This window comes from Oncorhynchus masou, unplaced genomic scaffold (assembly GCF_036934945.1).
Source record: "Oncorhynchus masou masou isolate Uvic2021 unplaced genomic scaffold, UVic_Omas_1.1 unplaced_scaffold_1372, whole genome shotgun sequence".
Classification (NCBI taxonomy): domain Eukaryota; kingdom Metazoa; phylum Chordata; class Actinopteri; order Salmoniformes; family Salmonidae; genus Oncorhynchus; species Oncorhynchus masou.
The window spans coordinates 113,911-133,787 of record NW_027003626.1 but is presented as its reverse complement, the minus strand read 5'-3'; the positions used below and the strand labels follow the sequence as shown (position 1 = coordinate 133,787).

At 62.4% G+C, this 19,877-nt stretch overlaps 1 pseudogene; it reads left to right on the top strand.

The window, feature by feature from the left end:
- LOC135530535 (kinesin-like protein KIF13B) overlaps positions 1-19,877 on the top strand; it is a 73,066-nt pseudogene that overhangs the window by 30,096 nt on the left and 23,093 nt on the right.

The window sequence follows — 19,877 nt, the reverse complement described above, 5'->3', positions numbered from 1 at the left end:
GTGGGTTGGTATATAACCAGGTGGAGCTGTGGGTTGGTGTATAACCAGGTGGAGGCAGGTGACTGGAGCTGTGGGTTGGTATATAACCAGGTGGAGGCAGGTGACTGGAGCTATGGGTTGGTGTTTAACCAGGTGGAGGTGTGGGTTGGTATATAACCAGGTGGAGGCAGGTGACTGGAGCTGTGGGTTGGTGTTTAACCAGGTGGAGCTGTGGGTTGGTATATAACCAGGTGGAGGCAGGTGACTGGAGCTGTGGGTTGGTATATAACCAGGTGGAGCTGTGGGTTGGTATATAACCAGGTGGAGGTGTGGGTTGGTATATAACCAGGTGGAGCTGTGGGTTGGTATATAACCAGGTGGAGCTGTGGGTTGGTATATAACCAGGTGGAGCTGTGGGTTGGTATATAACCAGGTGGAGCTGTGGGTTGTTATATAACCAGGTGGAGCTGTGGGTTGGTGTATAACCAGGTGGAGGTGTGGGTTGGTATATAACCAGGTGGAGGTGTGGGTTGGTGTATAACCAGGTGGAGGCAGGTGACTGGTAGCTGTGGGTTGGTGTTTAACCAGGTGGAGCTGTGGGTTGGTGTATAACCAGGTGGAGGTGTGGGTTGGTGTATAACCAGGTGGAGGTGTGGGTTGGTGTATAACCAGGTGGAGGTGTGGGTTGGTGTATAACCAGGTGGAGCTGTGGGTTGGTATATTACCAGGTGGAGCTGTGGGTTGGTATATAACCAGGTGACTGGAGGTGTGGGTTGGTATATAACCAGGTGACAGGAGGTGTGGGTTGGTATATAACCAGGTGGAGGTGTGGGTGGGTATATAACCAGGTGGAGGTGTGGGTGGGTATATAACCAGGTGGAGCTGTGCGTTGGTATATAACCAGGTGACTGGAGGTGTGGGTTGGTATATAACCAGGTGGAGGTGTGGGTGGGTATATAACCAGGTGACTGGAGGTGTGGGTTGGTATATAACCAGGTGGAGGTGTGGGTGGGTATATAACCTGTGTGTGTGTGTGTGAGACCAGGTGGAGTGAGGTGACTCGTAGATTAGAGCTGTGGGTTCAGGTGTTGGAGCTGAATGAAGCAGGAGAGTTCACCCCTGTAGAGGTCCTACCACCCAAGGACGTCGGCACTGGGGGCCTCTTCCAGCTCAGACAGGTCGGTAGCTTGTTTTCTGTGTGCAGTACAGGACACTGTGTTTTTGCGCGACCTCTTGGGAGTGTCTGCAAGACTTGTTTTATTTGATGTATACTAGATGTTTAGTAGGAAAAGTCTGTGATCCCTGCAGGGCCAGTCTCTAACCTGAACCCTGTCCCCCTCCCCAGGGCCAGTCTCTAACCTGAACCCTGTCTCCCCCTCCCCAGGGCCAGTCTCTAACCTGATCCCTGTCTCCCCCTCCCCAGGGCCAGTCTGTAACCTGATCCCTGTCTCCCCCTCCCCCAGGGCCAGTCTCTAACCTGAACCCTGTCTCCCCCTCCCCAGGGCCAGTCTCTAACCTGATCCCTGTCTCCCCCTCCCCCAGGGCCAGTCTCTAACCTGAACCCTGTCTCCCCCTCCCCAGGGCCAGTCTCTAACCTGATCCCTGTCTCCCCCTCCCCAGGGCCAGTCTCTAACCTGAACCCTGTCTCCCCTCCCCAGGGCCAGTCTCTAACCTGATCCCTGTCTCCCCCTCCCCAGGGCCAGTCTCTAACCTGATCCCTGTCTCCTCCTCCCCAGGGCCAGTCTCTAACCTGAACCCTGTCTCCCTCCCCAGGGCCAGTCTCTAACCTGAACCCTGTCTCCCCCTCCCCAGGGCCAGTCTCTAACCTGAACCCTGTCTCCCCCTCCCCAGGGCCAGTCTCTAACCTGAACCCTGTCTCCCCCTCCCCAGGGCCAGTCTCTAACCTGATCCCTGTCTCCCCTCCCCAGGGCCAGTCTGTAACCTGATCCCTGTCTCCTCCTCCCCAGGGCCAGTCTCTAACCTGATCCCTGTCTCCCCCTCCCCAGGGCCAGTCTGTAACCTGATCCCTGTCTCCCCCTCCCCAGGGCCAGTCTCTAACCTGATCCCTGTCCCCCTCCCCAGGGCCAGTCTCTAACCTGATCCCTGTCCCCCTCCCCAGGGCCAGTCTCTAACCTGAACCCTGTCTCCCCCTCCCCAGGGCCAGTCTCTAACCTGATCCCTGTCTCCCCTCCCCAGGGCCAGTCTCTAACCTGAACCCTGTCTCCCCCCTCCCCAGGGCCAGTCTCTAACCTGATCCCTGTCTCCCCTCCCCAGGGCCAGTCTCTAACCTGATCCCTGTCTCCTCCTCCCCAGGGCCAGTCTCTAACCTGATCCCTGTCTCCCCCTCCCCAGGGCCAGTCTCTAACCTGAACCCTGTCCCCCTCCCCAGGGCCAGTCTCTAACCTGAACCCTGTCTCCCCCTCCCCAGGGCCAGTCTCTAACCTGAACCCTGTCCCCCTCCCCAGGGCCAGTCTCTAACCTGAACCCTGTCTCCTCCTCCCCAGGGCCAGTCTGTAACCTGATCCCTGTCTCCCCCTCCCCAGGGCCAGTCTCTAACCTGAACCCTGTCTCCCCTCCCCAGGGCCAGTCTGTAACCTGATCCCTGTCTCCTCCTCCCCAGGGCCAGTCTCTAACCTGATCCCTGTCTCCCCCTCCCCAGGGCCAGTCTCTAACCTGAACCCTGTCTCCCCCTCCCCAGGGCCAGTCTCTAACCTGAACCCTGTCTCCCCCTCCCCAGGGCCAGTCTCTAACCTGAACCCTGTCTCCCCCTCCCCAGGGCCAGTCTCTAACCTGATCCCTGTCTCCCCCTCCCCAGGGCCAGTCTCTAACCTGATCCCTGTCTCCCCCTCCCCAGGGCCAGTCTCTAACCTGATCCCTGTCTCCCCTCCCCAGGGCCAGTGTGTAACCTGATCCCTGTCTCCCCCTCCCCAGGGCCAGTCTCTAACCTGAACCCTGTCTCCCCTCCCCAGGGCCAGTCTCTAACCTGATCCCTGTCTCCCCCTCCCCAGGGCCAGTCTCTAACCTGATCCCTGTCTCCACCTCCCCAGGGCCAGTCTCTAACCTGATCCCTGTCTCCCCTCCCCAGGGCCAGTCTCTAACCTGATCCCTGTCTCCACCTCCCCAGGGCCAGTCTGTAACCTGATCCCTGTCTCCCCCTCCCCCAGGGCCAGTCTCTAACCTGATCCCTGTCTCCTCCTCCCCCAGGGCCAGTCTCTAAACTGAACCCTGTCTCCCCTCCCCCAGGGCCAGTCTCTAACCTGATCCCTGTCTCCTCCTCCCCAGGGCCAGTCTCTAACCTGATCCCTGTCTCCTCCTCCCCAGGGCCAGTCTGTAACCTGAACCCTGTCTCCCCTCCCCAGGGCCAGTCTCTAACCTGATCCCTGTCTCCCCCTCCCCAGGGCCCAGTCTCTAACCTGATCCCTGTCTCCCCCTCCCCAGGGCCAGTCTCTAACCTGAACCCTGTCTCCCCCTCCCCAGGGCCAGTCTCTAACCTGATCCCTGTCTCCCCCTCCCCAGGGCCAGTCTCTAACCTGATCCCTGTCTCCCCCTCCCCAGGGCCAGTCTCTAACCTGATCCCTGTCTCCCCCTCCCCAGGGCCAGTCTCTAACCTGATCCCTGTCTCCCCCTCCCCAGGGCCAGTCTCTAACCTGATCCCTGTCTCCCCCTCCCCAGGGCCCAGTCTCTAACCTGATCCCTGTCTCCCCTCCCCAGGGCCAGTCTCTAACCTGAACCCTGTCTCCCCTCCCCAGGGCCAGTCTCTAACCTGAACCCTGTCTCCCCCTCCCCAGGGCCAGTCTCTAACCTGATCCCTGTCTCCTCCTCCCCAGGGCCAGTCTCTAACCTGATCCCTGTCTCCTCCTCCCCAGGGCCAGTCTCTAACCTGATCCCTGTCTCCCCCTCCCCAGGGCCAGTCTCTAACCTGATCCCTGTCTCCCCCTCCCCAGGGCCAGTCTCTAACCTGATCCCTGTCTCCCCCTCCCCAGGGCCAGTCTCTAACCTGATCCCTGTCTCCCCCTCCCCAGGGCCAGTCTCTAACCTAATCCCTGTCCACCTCCCCAGGGCCAGTCTCTAACCTGATCCCTGTCTCCTCCTCCCCAGGGCCAGTCTGTAACCTGAACCCTGTCTCCCCCTTCCCAGGGCCAGTCTCTAACCTGAACCCTGTCTCCCCCTCCCCAGGGCCAGTCTCTAACCTGATCCCTGTCTCGTCCTTCCCAGGGCCAGTCTCTAACCTGATCCCTGTCTCCCCCTCCCCAGGGCCAGTCTCTAACCTGAACCCTGTCCCCCTCCCCAGGGCCAGTCTCTAACCTGATCCCTGTCTCCCCCTCCCCAGGGCCAGTCTCTAACCTGAACCCTGTCTCCCCCTCCCCAGGGCCAGTCTCTAACCTGAACCCTGTCTCCCCCTCCCCAGGGCCAGTCTCTAACCTGAACCCTGTCCCCTCCCCAGGGCCAGTCTCTAACCTGATCCCTGTCTCCCCTCCCCAGGGCCAGTCTCTAACCTGAACCCTGTCTCCTCCCCAGGGCCAGTCTCTAAACTGATCCCTGTCTCCCCTCCCCAGGGCCAGTCTCTAACCTGATCCCTGTCTCCCCTCCCCAGGGCCAGTCTCTAACCTGAACCCTGTCTCCCCCTCCCCAGGGCCAGTCTCTAACCTGAACCCTGTCCCCCTCCCCAGGGCCAGTCTCTAACCTGAACCCTGTCTCCCCCTCCCCAGGGCCAGTCTCTAACCTGAACCCTGTCTCCCCTCCCCAGGGCCAGTCTCTAACCTGAACCCTGTCTCCCCTTCCCAGGGCCAGTCTCTAACCTGATCCCTGTCTCCCCTCCCCAGGGCCAGTCTCTAACCTGATCCCTGTCTCCCCCTCCCCAGGGCCAGTCTGTAACCTGATCCCTGTCTCCCCTCCCCAGGGCCAGTCTGTAAACTGATCCCTGTCTCCCCTTCCCCAGGGCCAGTCTATAACCTGAACCCTGTCTCCCCCACCCCAGGGCCAGTCTGTAACCTGAACCCTGTCTCCCCTCCCCAGGGCCAGTCTCTAACCTGAACCCTGTCCCCTTCCCCAGGGCCAGTCTCTAACCTGAACCCTGTCTCCCCCTCCCCAGGGCCAGTCTGTAACCTGAACCCTGTCTCCCCTCCCCAGGGCCAGTCTCTAACCTGATCCCTGTCTCCCCCTCCCCAGGGCCAGTCTGTAACCTGAACCCTGTCTCCCCCTCCCCAGGGCCAGTCTCTAACCTGATCCCTGTCTCCCCTCCCCAGGGCCAGTCTCTAACCTGATCCCTGTCTCCCTCCCCAGGGCCAGTCTCTAACCTGATCCCTGTCTCCTCCCCAGGGCCAGTCTCTAACCTGAACCCTGTCTCCCTCCCCAGGGCCAGTCTCTAACCTGAACCCTGTCTCCTCCTCCCCAGGGCCAGTCTCTAACCTGATCCCTGTCTCCCCCTCCCCAGGGCCAGTCTCTAACCTGAACCCTGTCTCCCTCCCCAGGGCCAGTCTGTAACCTGAACCCCTGTCCCCCTCCCCAGGGCCAGTCTCTAACCTGATCCCTGTCTCCCCCTCCCCAGGGCCAGTCTCTAACCTGAACCCTGTCCCCCTCCCCAGGGCCAGTCTCTAACCTGATCCCTGTCTCCCCCTCCCTAGGGTCAGTCTGTAACCTGAAACCTGTCCCCCTCCCCAGGGCCAGTCTCTAACCTGAACCTTGTCTCCCCCTCCCCAGGGCCAGTCTCTAACCTGATCCCTGTCTACTCCTCCCAAGGGCCAGTCTCTAACCTGAACCCTGTCCCCCTCCCCAGGGCCAGTCTCTAACCTGATCCCTGTCTCCCCTCCCCAGGGCCAGTCTCTAACCTGATCCCTGTCTCCCCCTCCCCCAGGGCCAGTCTGTAACCTGAACCCTGTCTCCTCCTCCCCAGGGCCAGTCTCTAACCTGATCCCTGTCTCCCCCTCCCCAGGGCCAGTCTGTAACCTGATCCCTGTCTCCCCCTCCCCAGGGCCAGTCTCTAACCTGATCCCTGTCCCCCCCCAGGGCCAGTCTCTAACCTGATCCCTGTCCCCCTCCCCAGGGCCAGTCTCTAACCTGAACCCTGTCTCCCCCTCCCCCAGGGCCAGTCTCTAACCTGATCCCTGTCTCCCCCTCCCCAGGGCCAGTCTCTAACCTGATCCCTGTCCCCCTCCCCAGGGCCAGTCTCTAACCTGATCCCTGTCTCCCCCTCCCCAGGGCCAGTCTCTAACCTGAACCCTGTCTCCTCCTCCCCAGGGCCAGTCTCTAAACTGATCCCTGTCTCCCCCTCCCCAGGGCCAGTCTCTAACCTGATCCCTGTCTCCCCCTCCCCAGGGCCAGTCTCTAACCTGAACCCTGTCTCCCCCTCCCCAGGGCCAGTCTCTAACCTGAACCCTGTCTCCCCCTCCCCAGGGCCAGTCTCTAACCTGATCCCTGTCTCCCCACCCCAGGGCCAGTCTCTAACCTGAACCCTGTCTCCCCCTCCCCAGGGCCAGTCTCTAACCTGAACCCTGTCTCCCCTTCCCAGGGCCAGTCTCTAACCTGATCCCTGTCTCCCCTCCCCAGGGCCAGTCTCTAACCTGATCCCTGTCTCCCCCTCCCCAGGGCCAGTCTGTAACCTGATCCCTGTCTCCCCCTCCCCAGGGCCAGTCTGTAAACTGATCCCTGTCTCCCCTTCCCCAGGGCCAGTCTCTAACCTGAACCCTGTCTCCCCCTCCCCAGGGCCAGTCTGTAACCTGAACCCTGTCTCCCCTCCCCAGGGCCAGTCTCTAACCTGAACCCTGTCCCCTTCCCCAGGGCCAGTCTCTAACCTGAACCCTGTCTCCCCCTCCCCAGGGCCAGTCTCTAACCTGAACCCTGTCCCCCTCCCCAGGGCCAGTCTCTAACCTGATCCCTGTCTCCCCCTCCCCAGGGCCAGTCTGTAACCTGAACCCTGTCTCCCCCTCCCCAGGGCCAGTCTCTAACCTGATCCCTGTCTCCCCCTCCCCAGGGCCAGTCTCTAACCTGATCCCTGTCTCCCTCCCCAGGGCCAGTCTCTAACCTGATCCCTGTCTCCCCCTCCCCAGGGCCAGTCTCTAACCTGAACCCTGTCTCCCTCCCCAGGGCCAGTCTCTAACCTGAACCCTGTCTCCTCCTCCCCAGGGCCAGTCTCTAACCTGATCCCTGTCTCCCCCTCCCCAGGGCCAGTCTCTAACCTGAACCCTGTCTCCCTCCCCAGGGCCAGTCTGTAACCTGAACCCTGTCCCCCTCCCCAGGGCCAGTCTCTAACCTGATCCCTGTCTCCCCTCCCCCAGGGCCAGTCTCTAACCTGAACCCTGTCCCCTCCCCAGGGCCAGTCTCTAACCTGATCCCTGTCTCCCCTCCCTAGGGTCAGTCTGTAACCTGAACCCTGTCCCCCTCCCCCAAGGGCCAGTCTCTAACCTGAACCTTGTCTCCCCCTCCCCAGGGCCAGTCTCTAACCTGATCCCTGTCTACTCCTCCCAAGGGCCAGTCTCTAACCTGAACCCTGTCCCCCTCCCCAGGGCCAGTCTCTAACCTGATCCCTGTCTCCCCCTCCCCAGGGCCAGTCTCTAACCTGATCCCTGTCTCCCCCTCCCCAGGGCCAGTCTGTAACCTGAACCCTGTCTCCTCCTCCCCAGGGCCAGTCTCTAACCTGATCCCTGTCTCCCCCTCCCCAGGGCCAGTCTGTAACCTGATCCCTGTCTCCCCCTCCCCAGGGCCAGTCTCTAACCTGATCCCTGTCCCCCCTCCCCAGGGCCAGTCTCTAACCTGATCCCTGTCCCCCTCCCCCAGGGCCAGTCTCTATCCTGAACCCTGTCTCCCCCTCCCCAGGGCCAGTCTCTAACCTGATCCCTGTCTCCCCCTCCCCCAGGGCCAGTCTCTAACCTGATCCCTGTCTCCTCCTCCCCAGGGCCAGTCTCTAACCTGAACCCTGTCTCCTCCTCCCCAGGGCCAGTCTCTAAACTGATCCCTGTCTCCCCCTCCCCAGGGCCAGTCTCTAACCTGATCCCTGTCTCCCCTCCCCAGGGCCAGTCTCTAACCTGAACCCTGTCTCCCCTCCCCAGGGCCAGTCTCTAACCTGAACCCTGTCTCCCCCTCCCCAGGGCCAGTCTCTAACCTGATCCCTGTCTCCCCCTCCCCAGGGCCAGTCTCTAACCTGAACCCTGTCTCCCCCTCCCCAGGGCCAGTCTCTAACCTGAACCCTGTCTCCCCCTTCCCAGGGCCAGTCTCTAACCTGATCCCTGTCTCCCCTCCCCAGGGCCAGTCTCTAACCTGATCCCTGTCTCCCCCTCCCCAGGGCCAGTCTGTAACCTGATCCCTGTCTCCCCCCTCCCCAGGGCCAGTCTGTAAACTGATCCTGTCTCCCCTTCCCCAGGGCCAGTCTATAACCTGAACCCTGTCTCCCCCTCCCCAGGGCCAGTCTGTAACCTGAACCCTGTCTCCCCTCCCCAGGGCCAGTCTCTAACCTGAACCCTGTCCCTTCCCCAGGGCCAGTCTCTAACCTGAACCCTGTCTCCCCTCCCCAGGGCCAGTCTGTAACCTGAACCCTGTCTCCCCTCCCCAGGGCCAGTCTCTAACCTGATCCCTGTCTCCCCTCCCCAGGGCCAGTCTGTAACCTGAACCCTGTCTCCCCCTCCCCAGGGCCAGTCTCTAACCTGATCCCTGTCTCCCCTCCCCAGGGCCAGTCTCTAACCTGATCCCTGTCTCCCTCCCCAGGGCCAGTCTCTAACCTGATCCCTGTCTCCCCTCCCCAGGACCAGTCTCTAACCTGAACCCTGTCTCCCTCCCCAGGGCCAGTCTCTAACCTGAACCCTGTCTCCTCCTCCCCAGGGCCAGTCTCTAACCTGATCCCTGTCTCCCCCTCCCCAGGGCCAGTCTCTAACCTGAACCCTGTCTCCCTCCCCAGGGCCAGTCTGTAACCTGAACCCTGTCCCCCTCCCCAGGGCCAGTCTCTAACCTGATCCCTGTCTCCCCCTCCCCAGGGCCAGTCTCTAACCTGAACCCTGTCCCCCTCCCCAGGGCCAGTCTCTAACCTGATCCCTGTCTCCCCCTCCCTAGGGTCAGTCTGTAACCTGAACCCTGTCCCCCTCCCCAGGGCCAGTCTCTAACCTGAACCTTGTCTCCCCCTCCCCAGGGCCAGTCTCTAACCTGATCCCTGTCTACTCCTCCCAAGGGCCAGTCTCTAACCTGAACCCTGTCCCCCTCCCCAGGGCCAGTCTCTAACCTGATCCCTGTCTCCCCCTCCCCAGGGCCAGTCTCTAACCTGATCCCTGTCTCCCCCTCCCCAGGGCCAGTCTGTAACCTGATCCCTGTCTCCTCCTCCCCAGGGCCAGTCTCTAACCTGATCCCTGTCTCCCCTCCCCAGGGCCAGTCTGTAACCTGATCCCTGTCTCCCCTCCCCAGGGCCAGTCTCTAACCTGATCCCTGTCCCCCTCCCCAGGGCCAGTCTCTAACCTGATCCCTGTCCCCCTCCCCAGGGCCAGTCTCTAACCTGAACCCTGTCTCCCCCCTCCCCAGGGCCAGTCTCTAACCTGATCCCTGTCTCCCCTCCCCAGGGCCAGTCTCTAACCTGAACCCTGTCTCCCCCTCCCCAGGGCCAGTCTCTAACCTGATCCCTGTCTCCCCCTCCCCAGGGCCAGTCTCTAACCTGATCCCTGTCTCCTCCTCCCCAGGGCCAGTCTCTAACCTGATCCCTGTCTCCCCCTCCCCAGGGCCAGTCTCTAACCTGAACCCTGTCCCCCTCCCCAGGGCCAGTCTCTAACCTGATCCCTGTCTCCCCCTCCCCAGGGCCAGTCTCTAACCTGATCCCTGTCTCCCCCTCCCCAGGGCCAGTCTGTAACCTGAACCCTGTCTCCCCCTCCCCAGGGCCAGTCTGTAACCTGATCCCTGTCTCCCCCTCCCAGGGCCAGTCTCTAACCTGATCCCTGTCCCCCTCCCCAGGGCCAGTCTCTAACCTGATCCCTGTCCCCCTCCCCAGGGCCAGTCTCTAACCTGAACCCTGTCTCCCCCTCCCCAGGGCCAGTCTCTAACCTGATCCCTGTCTCCCCCTCCCCAGGGCCAGTCTCTAACCTGAACCCTGTCTCCCCCTCCCCAGGGCCAGTCTCTAACCTGATCCCTGTCTCCCCCTCCCCAGGGCCAGTCTCTAACCTGATCCCTGTCTCCTCCTCCCCAGGGCCAGTCTCTAACCTGATCCCTGTCTCCCCCTCCCCAGGGCCAGTCTCTAACCTGAACCCTGTCCCCCTCCCCAGGGCCAGTCTCTAACCTGAACCCTGTCTCCCCCTCCCCAGGGCCAGTCTCTAACCTGAACCCTGTCCCCTCCCCAGGGCCAGTCTCTAACCTGAACCCTGTCTCCTCCTCCCCAGGGCCAGTCTGTAACCTGATCCCTGTCTCCCCCTCCCCAGGGCCAGTCTCTAACCTGAACCCTGTCTCCCCTCCCCAGGGCCAGTCTGTAACCTGATCCCTGTCTCCCCCTCCCCAGGGCCAGTCTCTAACCTGAACCCTGTCTCCCCCTCCCCAGGGCCAGTCTCTAACCGGATCCCTGTCTCCTCCTCCCCAGGGCCAGTCTCTAACCTGATCCCTGTCTCCCCCTCCCCAGGGCCAGTCTCTAACCTGAACCCTGTCTCCCCTCCCCAGGGCCAGTCTCTAACCTGAACCCTGTCTCCCCTCCCCAGGGCCAGTCTCTAACCTGAACCCTGTCTCCCCTCCCCAGGGCCAGTCTCTAACCTGATCCCTGTCTCCCCCTCCCCAGGGCCAGTCTCTAACCTGATCCCTGTCTCCCCTCCCCAGGGCCAGTCTCTAACCTGATCCCTGTCTCCCCTCCCCAGGGCCAGTGTGTAACCTGATCCCTGTCTCCCCCTCCCCAGGGCCAGTCTCTAACCTGAACCCTGTCTCCCCCTCCCCAGGGCCAGTCTCTAACCTGATCCCTGTCTCCCCCTCCCCAGGGCCAGTCTCTAACCTGAACCCTGTCTCCCCCTCCCCAGGGCCAGTCTCTAACCTGAACCCTGTCTCCCCCTCCCCAGGGCCAGTCTCTAACCTGAACCCTGTCTCCCCTCCCCAGGGCCAGTCTCTAACCTGATCCCTGTCTCCCCCTCCCCAGGGCCAGTCTCTAACCTGATCCCTGTCTCCCCCTCCCCAGGGCCAGTCTCTAACCTGATCCCTGTCTCCCCTCCCCAGGGCCAGTGTGTAACCTGATCCCTGTCTCCCCCTCCCCAGGGCCAGTCTCTAACCTGAACCCTGTCTCCCCCTCCCCAGGGCCAGTCTCTAACCTGGTCCCTGTCTCCCCCTCCCCAGGGCCAGTCTCTAACCTGAACCCTGTCTCCCTCCCCAGGGCCAGTCTGTAACCTGAACCCTGTCCCCTCCCCAGGGCCAGTCTCTAACCTGATCCCTGTCTCCCCCTCCCCAGGGCCAGTCTCTAACCTGAACCCTGTCCCCCTCCCCAGGGCCAGTCTCTAACCTGATCCCCTGTCTCCCCCTCCCTAGGGTCAGTCTGTAACCTGAACCCTGTCCCCCTCCCCAGGGCCAGTCTCTAACCTGAACCTTGTCTCCCCCTCCCCAGGGCCAGTCTCTAACCTGATCCCTGTCTACTCCTCCCAAGGGCCAGTCTCTAACCTGAACCCTGTCCCCCTCCCCAGGGCCAGTCTCTAACCTGATCCCTGTCTCCCCTCCCCAGGGCCAGTCTCTAACCTGATCCCTGTCTCCCCCTCCCCAGGGCCAGTCTGTAACCTGAACCCTGTCTCCTCCTCCCCAGGGCCAGTCTCTAACCTGATCCCTGTCTCCCCCTCCCCAGGGCCAGTCTGTAACCTGATCCCTGTCTCCCCCTCCCCAGGGCCAGTCTCTAACCTGATCCCTGTCCCCCTCCCCAGGGCCAGTCTCTAACCTGATCCCTGTCCCCCTCCCCAGGGCCAGTCTCTAACCTGAACCCTGTCTCCCCCTCCCCAGGGCCAGTCTCTAACCTGATCCCTGTCTCCCCTCCCCAGGGCCAGTCTCTAACCTGAACCCTGTCTCCCCCTCCCCAGGGCCAGTCTCTAACCTGATCCCTGTCTCCCCTCCCCAGGGCCAGTCTCTAACCTGATCCCTGTCTCCTCCTCCCCAGGGCCAGTCTCTAACCTGATCCCTGTCTCCCCCCCCCCAGGGCCAGTCTCTAACCTGAACCCTGTCCCCTCCCCAGGGCCAGTCTCTAACCTGAACCCTGTCTCCCCTCCCCAGGGCCAGTCTCTAACCTGAACCCTGTCCCCCTCCCCAGGGCCAGTCTCTAACCTGAACCCTGTCTCTCCTCCCCAGGGCCAGTCTGTAACCTGATCCCTGTCTCCCCCTCCCCAGGGCCAGTCTCTAACCTGAACCCTGTCTCCCCTCCCCAGGGCCAGTCTGTAACCTGATCCCTGTCTCCCCCTCCCCAGGGCCAGTCTCTAACCTGAACCCTGTCTCCCCTCCCCAGGGCCAGTCTCTAACCGGATCCCTGTCTCCTCCTCCCCAGGGCCAGTCTCTAACCTGATCCCTGTCTCCCCCTCCCCAGGGCCAGTCTCTAACCTGAACCCTGTCTCCCCCTCCCCAGGGCCAGTCTCTAACCTGAACCCTGTCTCCCCCTCCCCAGGGCCAGTCTCTAACCTGAACCCTGTCTCCCCCTCCCCAGGGCCAGTCTCTAACCTGATCCCTGTCTCCCCCTCCCCAGGGCCAGTCTCTAACCTGATCCCTGTCTCCCCCTCCCCCAGGGCCAGTCTCTAACCTGATCCCTGTCTCCCCTCCCCAGGGCCAGTGTGTAACCTGATCCCTGTCTCCCCCTCCCCAGGGCCAGTCTCTAACCTGAACCCTGTCTCCCCTCCCCAGGGCCAGTCTCTAACCTGATCCCTGTCTCCCCCTCCCCAGGGCCAGTCTCTAACCTGATCCCTGTCTCCACCTCCCCAGGGCCAGTCTCTAACCTGATCCCTGTCTCCCCCTCCCCAGGGCCAGTCTCTAACCTGATCCCTGTCTCCACCTCCCCAGGGCCAGTCTGTAACCTGATCCCTGTCTCCCCCTCCCCAGGGCCAGTCTCTAACCTGATCCCTGTCTCCTCCTCCCCAGGGCCAGTCTCTAAACTGAACCCTGTCTCCCCCTCCCCAGGGCCAGTCTCTAACCTGATCCCTGTCTCCTCCTCCCCAGGGCCAGTCTCTAACCTGATCCCTGTCTCCTCCTCCCCAGGGCCAGTCTGTAACCTGAACCCTGTCTCCCCCTCCCCAGGGCCAGTCTCTAACCTGATCCCTGTCTCCCCCTCCCCAGGGCCCAGTCTCTAACCTGATCCCTGTCTCCCCCTCCCCAGGGCCAGTCTCTAACCTGAACCCTGTCTCCCCCTCCCCAGGGCCAGTCTCTAACCTGATCCCTGTCTCCCCTCCCCAGGGCCAGTCTCTAACCTGATCCCTGTCTCCCCCTCCCCAGGGCCAGTCTCTAACCTGATCCCTGTCTCCCCCTCCCCCAGGGCCAGTCTCTAACCTGATCCCTGTCTCCCCTCCCCAGGGCCAGTCTCTAACCTGATCCCTGTCTCCCCCTCCCCAGGGCCCAGTCTCTAACCTGATCCCTGTCTCCCCTCCCCAGGGCCAGTCTCTAACCTGAACCCTGTCTCCCCCTCCCCAGGGCCAGTCTATAACCTGAACCCTGTCTCCCCCTCCCCAGGGCCAGTCTCTAACCTGATCCCTGTCTCCTCCTCCCCAGGGCCAGTCTCTAACCTGATCCCTGTCTCCTCCTCCCCAGGGCCAGTCTCTAACCTGATCCCTGTCTCCCCCTCCCAGGGCCAGTCTCTAACCTGATCCCTGTCTCCCCCTCCCCAGGGCCAGTCTCTAACCTGATCCCTGTCTCCCCCCCCAGGGCCAGTCTCTAACCTGATCCCTGTCTCCCCCTCCCCAGGGCCAGTCTCTAACCTAATCCCTGTCCACCTCCCCAGGGCCAGTCTCTAACCTGATCCCTGTCTCCTCCTCCCCAGGGCCAGTCTGTAACCTGAACCCTGTCTCCCCCTTCCCAGGGCCAGTCTCTAACCTGAACCCTGTCTCCCCTCCCCAGGGCCAGTCTCTAACCTGATCCCTGTCTCCTCCTTCCCAGGGCCAGTCTCTAACCTGATCCCTGTCTCCCCCTCCCCAGGGCCAGTCTCTAACCTGAACCCTGTCCCCCTCCCCAGGGCCAGTCTCTAACCTGAACCCTGTCTCCCCCTCCCCAGGGCCAGTCTCTAACCTGAACCCTGTCTCCCCCTCCCCAGGGCCAGTCTCTAACCTGAACCCTGTCTCCCCCTCCCCAGGGCCAGTCTCTAACCTGAACCCTGTCTCCCCCTCCCCAGGGCCAGTCTCTAACCTGAACCCTGTCCCCCTCCCCAGGGCCAGTCTCTAACCTGATCCCTGTCTCCCCTCCCCAGGGCCAGTCTCTAACCTGAACCCTGTCTCCCCCTCCCCAGGGCCAGTCTGTAACCTGAACCCTGTCTCCCCTCCCCAGGGCCAGTCTCTAACCTGATCCCTGTCTCCCCCTCCCCAGGGCCAGTCTGTAACCTGAACCCTGTCTCCCCCTCCCCAGGGCCAGTCTCTAACCTGATCCCTGTCTCCCCCTCCCCAGGGCCAGTCTCTAACCTGATCCCTGTCTCCCTCCCCAGGGCCAGTCTCTAACCTGATCCCTGTCTCCCCCTCCCCAGGGCCAGTCTCTAACCTGATCCCTGTCTCCCCCTCCCCAGGGCCAGTCTCTAACCTGATCCCTGTCTCCCCCTCCCCAGGGCCAGTCTCTAACCTGATCCCTGTCTCCCCCTCCCAGGGCCAGTCTCTAACCTGATCCCTGTCTCCCCCCCCAGGGCCAGTCTCTAACCTGATCCCTGTCTCCCCCTCCCCAGGGCCAGTCTCTAACCTGATCCCTGTCTCCCCCTCCCCAGGGCCCAGTCTCTAACCTGATCCCTGTCTCCCCCTCCCCAGGGCCAGTCTCTAACCTGAACCCTGTCTCCCCCTCCCCAGGGCCAGTCTCTAACCTGAACCCTGTCTCCCCCTCCCCAGGGCCAGTCTCTAACCTGATCCCTGTCTCCTCCTCCCCAGGGCCAGTCTCTAACCTAATCCCTGTCTCCTCCTCCCCAGGGCCAGTCTCTAACCTGATCCCTGTCTCCCCTCCCCAGGGCCAGTCTCTAACCTGATCCCTGTCTCCCCCTCCCCAGGGCCAGTCTCTAACCTGATCCCTGTCTCCCCTCCCCCAGGGCCAGTCTCTAACCTGATCCCTGTCTCCCCCTCCCCAGGGCCAGTCTCTAACCTAATCCCTGTCCACCTCCCCAGGGCCAGTCTCTAACCTGATCCCTGTCTCCTCCTCCCCAGGGCCAGTCTGTCACCTGAACCCTGTCTCCCCCTCCCCAGGGCCAGTCTCTAACCTGATCCCTGTCTCCTCCTCCCCAGGGCCAGTCTGTAACCTGATCCCTGTCTCCCCCTCCCCAGGGCCAGTCTCTAACCTGAACCCTGTCTCCCCCTCCCCAGGGCCAGTCTCTAACCTGATCCCTGTCTCCTCCTTCCCAGGGCCAGTCTCTAACCTGATCCCTGTCTCCCCCTCCCCAGGGCCAGTCTCTAACCTGAACCCTGTCCCCCTCCCCAGGGCCAGTCTCTAACCTGAACCCTGTCTCCCTCCCCAGGGCCAGTCTCTAACCTGAACCCTGTCTCCCCCTCCCCAGGGCCAGTCTCTAACCTGAACCCTGTCTCCCCTCCCCAGGGCCAGTCTCTAACCTGAACCCTGTCTCCCCTCCCCAGGGCCAGTCTCTAACCTGAACCCTGTCCCCCTCCCCAGGGCCAGTCTCTAACCTGATCCCTGTCTCCCCCTCCCCAGGGCCAGTCTCTAACCTGAACCCTGTCTCCCCCTCCCCAGGGCCAGTCTGTAACCTGAACCCTGTCTCCCCTCCCCAGGGCCAGTCTCTAACCTGATCCCTGTCTCCCCTCCCCAGGGCCAGTCTGTAACCTGAACCCTGTCTCCCCCTCCCCAGGGCCAGTCTCTAACCTGATCCCTGTCTCCCCCTCCCCAGGGCCAGTCTCTAACCTGATCCCTGTCTCCCTCCCCAGGGCCAGTCTCTAACCTGATCCCTGTCTCCCCCTCCCCAGGGCCAGTCTCTAACCTGATCCCTGTCTCCCCCTCCCCAGGGCCAGTCTCTAACCTGATCCCTGTCTCCCCCTCCCCAGGGCCAGTCTCTAACCTGATCCCTGTCTCCCCTCCCCAGGGCCAGTCTCTAACCTGATCCCTGTCTCCCCCTCCCCAGGGCCAGTCTCTAACCTGATCCCTGTCTCCCCCTCCCCAGGGCCAGTCTCTAACCTGATCCCTGTCTCCCCCTCCCCAGGGCCAGTCTCTAACCTGATCCCTGTCTCCCCCTCCCCAGGGCCCAGTCTCTAACCTGATCCCTGTCTCCCCCTCCCCAGGGCCAGTCTCTAACCTGAACCCTGTCTCCCCCTCCCCAGGGCCAGTCTATAACCTGAACCCTGTCTCCCCCTCCCCAGGGCCAGTCTCTAACCTGATCCCTGTCTCCTCCTCCCCAGGGCCAGTCTCTAACCTGATCCCTGTCTCCTCCTCCCCAGGGCCAGTCTCTAACCTGATCCCTGTCTCCCCTCCCCAGGGCCAGTCTCTAACCTGATCCCTGTCTCCCCCTCCCCAGGGCCAGTCTCTAACCTGATCCCTGTCTCCCCCTCCCCAGGGCCAGTCTCTAACCTGATCCCTGTCTCCCCCCCCAGGGCCAGTCTCTAACCTAATCCCTGTCCACCTCCCCAGGGCCAGTCTCTAACCTGATCCCTGTCTCCTCCTCCCCAGGGCCAGTCTGTCACCTGAACCCTGTCTCCCCCTCCCCAGGGCCAGTCTCTAACCTGATCCCTGTCTCCCCCTCCCTAGGGTCAGTCTGTAACCTGAACCCTGTCCCCCTCCCCAGGGCCAGTCTCTAACCTGAACCTTGTCTCCCCCTCCCCAGGGCCAGTCTCTAACCTGATCCCTGTCTACTCCTCCCAAGGGCCAGTCTCTAACCTGAACCCTGTCCCCCTCCCCAGGGCCAGTCTCTAACCTGATCCCTGTCTCCCCCTCCCCAGGGCCAGTCTCTAACCTGATCCCTGTCTCCCCCTCCCCAGGGCCAGTCTGTAACCTGAACCCTGTCTCCTCCTCCCCAGGGCCAGTCTCTAACCTGAACCCTGTCTCCCCCTCCCCAGGGCCAGTCTCTAACCTGAACCCTGTCTCCCCCTCCCCAGGGCCAGTCTGTAACCTGATCCCTGTCTCCCTCCCCAGGGCCAGTCTGTAACCTGATCCCTGTCTCCCCCTCCCTAGGGTCAGTCTCTAACCTGAACCCTGTCTCCCCCTCCCCAGGGCCAGTCTCTAACCTGAACCCTGTCCCCCCTCCCCAGGGCCAGTCTGTAACCTGATCCCTGTCTCCCCCTCCCCAGGGCCAGTCTGTAACCTGATCCCTGTCTCCCCTCCCCCAGGGCCAGTCTGTAACCTGATCCCTGTCTCCTCCTCCCCAGGGCCAGTCTCTAACCTGATCCCTGTCTCCTCCTTCCCAGGGCCAGTCTCTAACCTGATCCCTGTCTCCACCTCCCCAGGGCCAGTCTGTAACCTGATCCCTGTCTCCCTCCCCAGGGCCAGTCTCTAACCTGAACCCTGTCCCCCTCCCCAGGGCCAGTCTGTAACCTGATCCCTGTCTCCTCCTTCCCAGGGCCAGTCTCTAACCTGATCCCTGTCTCCACCTCCCCAGGGCCAGTCTGTAACCTGATCCCTGTCTCCCTCCCCAGGGCCAGTCTCTAACCTGAACCCTGTCCCCCTCCCCAGGGCCAGTCTCTAACCTGAACCCTGTCTCACCCTCCCCAGGGCCAGTCTCTAACCTGATCCCTGTCTCCTCCTCCCCAGGGCCAGTCTCTAACCTGAACCCTGTCCCCCTCCCCAGGGCCAGTCTCTAACCTGATCCCTGTCTCCACCTCCCCAGGGCCAGTCTGTAACCTGATCCCTGTCTCCTCCTCCCCAGGGCCAGTCTCTAACCTGATCCCTGTCTCCTCCTCCCCAGGGCCAGTCTCTAACCTGATCCCTGTCTCCACCTCCCCAGGGCCAGTCTGTAACCTGATCCCTGTCTCCTCCTTCCCAGGGCCAGTCTCTAACCTGATCCCTGTCTCCCCCTCTCCAGGGCCAGTCTCTAACCTGATCCCTGTCTCCTCCTCCCCAGGGCCAGTCTCTAACCTGATCCCTGTCTCCTCCTTCCCAGGGCCAGTCTCTAACCTGATCCCTGTCTCCCCCTCCCCAGGGCCAGTCTCTAACCTGATCCCTGTCTACTCCTCCCAAGGGCCAGTCTCTAACCTGAACCCTGTCCCCCTCCCCAGGGCCAGTCTCTAACCTGATCCCTGTCTCCCCCTCCCCAGGGCCAGTCTCTAACCTGAACCCTGTCTCCCCCTCCCCAGGGCCAGTCTGTAACCTGATCCCTGTCTCCCTCCCCAGGGCCAGTCTGTAACCTGATCCCTGTCTCCCCCTCCCTAGGGTCAGTCTCTAACCTGAACCCTGTCTCCCCCTCCCCAGGGCCAGTCTCTAACCTGAACCCTGTCCCCCCTCCCCAGGGCCAGTCTGTAACCTGATCCCTGTCTCCCCCTCCCCAGGGCCAGTCTGTAACCTGATCCCTGTCTCCCCCTCCCCAGGGCCAGTCTGTAACCTGATCCCTGTCTCCTCCTCCCCAGGGCCAGTCTCTAACCTGATCCCTGTCTCCTCCTTCCCAGGGCCAGTCTCTAACCTGATCCCTGTCTCCACCTCCCCAGGGCCAGTCTGTAACCTGATCCCTGTCTCCCTCCCCAGGGCCAGTCTCTAACCTGAACCCTGTCCCCCTCCCCAGGGCCAGTCTGTAACCTGATCCCTGTCTCCTCCTTCCCAGGGCCAGTCTCTAACCTGATCCCTGTCTCCACCTCCCCAGGGCCAGTCTGTAACCTGATCCCTGTCTCCCTCCCCAGGGCCAGTCTCTAACCTGAACCCTGTCCCCCTCCCCAGGGCCAGTCTCTAACCTGAACCCTGTCTCCCCCTCCCCAGGGCCAGTCTCTAACCTGATCCCTGTCTCCTCCTCCCCAGGGCCAGTCTCTAACCTGAACCCTGTCTCCCCCTCCCCAGGGCCAGTCTCTAACCTGATCCCTGTCTCCACCTCCCCAGGGCCAGTCTGTAACCTGATCCCTGTCTCCTCCTCCCCAGGGCCAGTCTCTAACCTGATCCCTGTCTCCTCCTCCCCAGGGCCAGTCTCTAACCTGATCCCTGTCTCCACCTCCCCAGGGCCAGTCTGTAACCTGATCCCTGTCTCCTCCTCCCCAGGGCCAGTCTCTAACCTGATCCCTGTCTCCTCCTCCCCAGGGCCAGTCTCTAACCTGAACCCTGTCTCCCCCTCCCCAGGGCCAGTCTCTAACCTGATCCCTGTCTCCACCTCCCCAGGGCCAGTCTGTAACCTGATCCCTGTCTCCTCCTCCCCAGGGCCAGTCTGTAACCTGATCCCTGTCTCCTCCTTCCCAGGGCCAGTCTCTAACCTGATCCCTGTCTCCACCTCCCCAGGGCCAGTCTGTAACCTGATCCCTGTCTCCTCCTTCCCAGGGCCAGTCTCTAACCTGATCCCTGTCTCCTCCTTCCCAGGGCCAGTCTCTAACCTGATCCCTGTCTCCTCCTCCCCAGGGCCAGTCTCTAACCTGATCCCTGTCTCCCCCTCTCCAGGGCCAGTCTCTAACCTGATCCCTGTCTCCTCCTCCCCAGGGCCAGTCTCTAACCTGATCCCTGTCTCCTCCTTCCCAGGGCCAGTCTCTAACCTGATCCCTGTCTCCCCCTCCCCAGGGCCAGTCTCTAACCTGATCCCTGTCTACTCCTCCCAAGGGCCAGTCTCTAACCTGAACCCTGTCCCCTCCCCAGGGCCAGTCTCTAACCTGATCCCTGTCTCCCCTCCCCAGGGCCAGTCTCTAACCTGATCCCTGTCT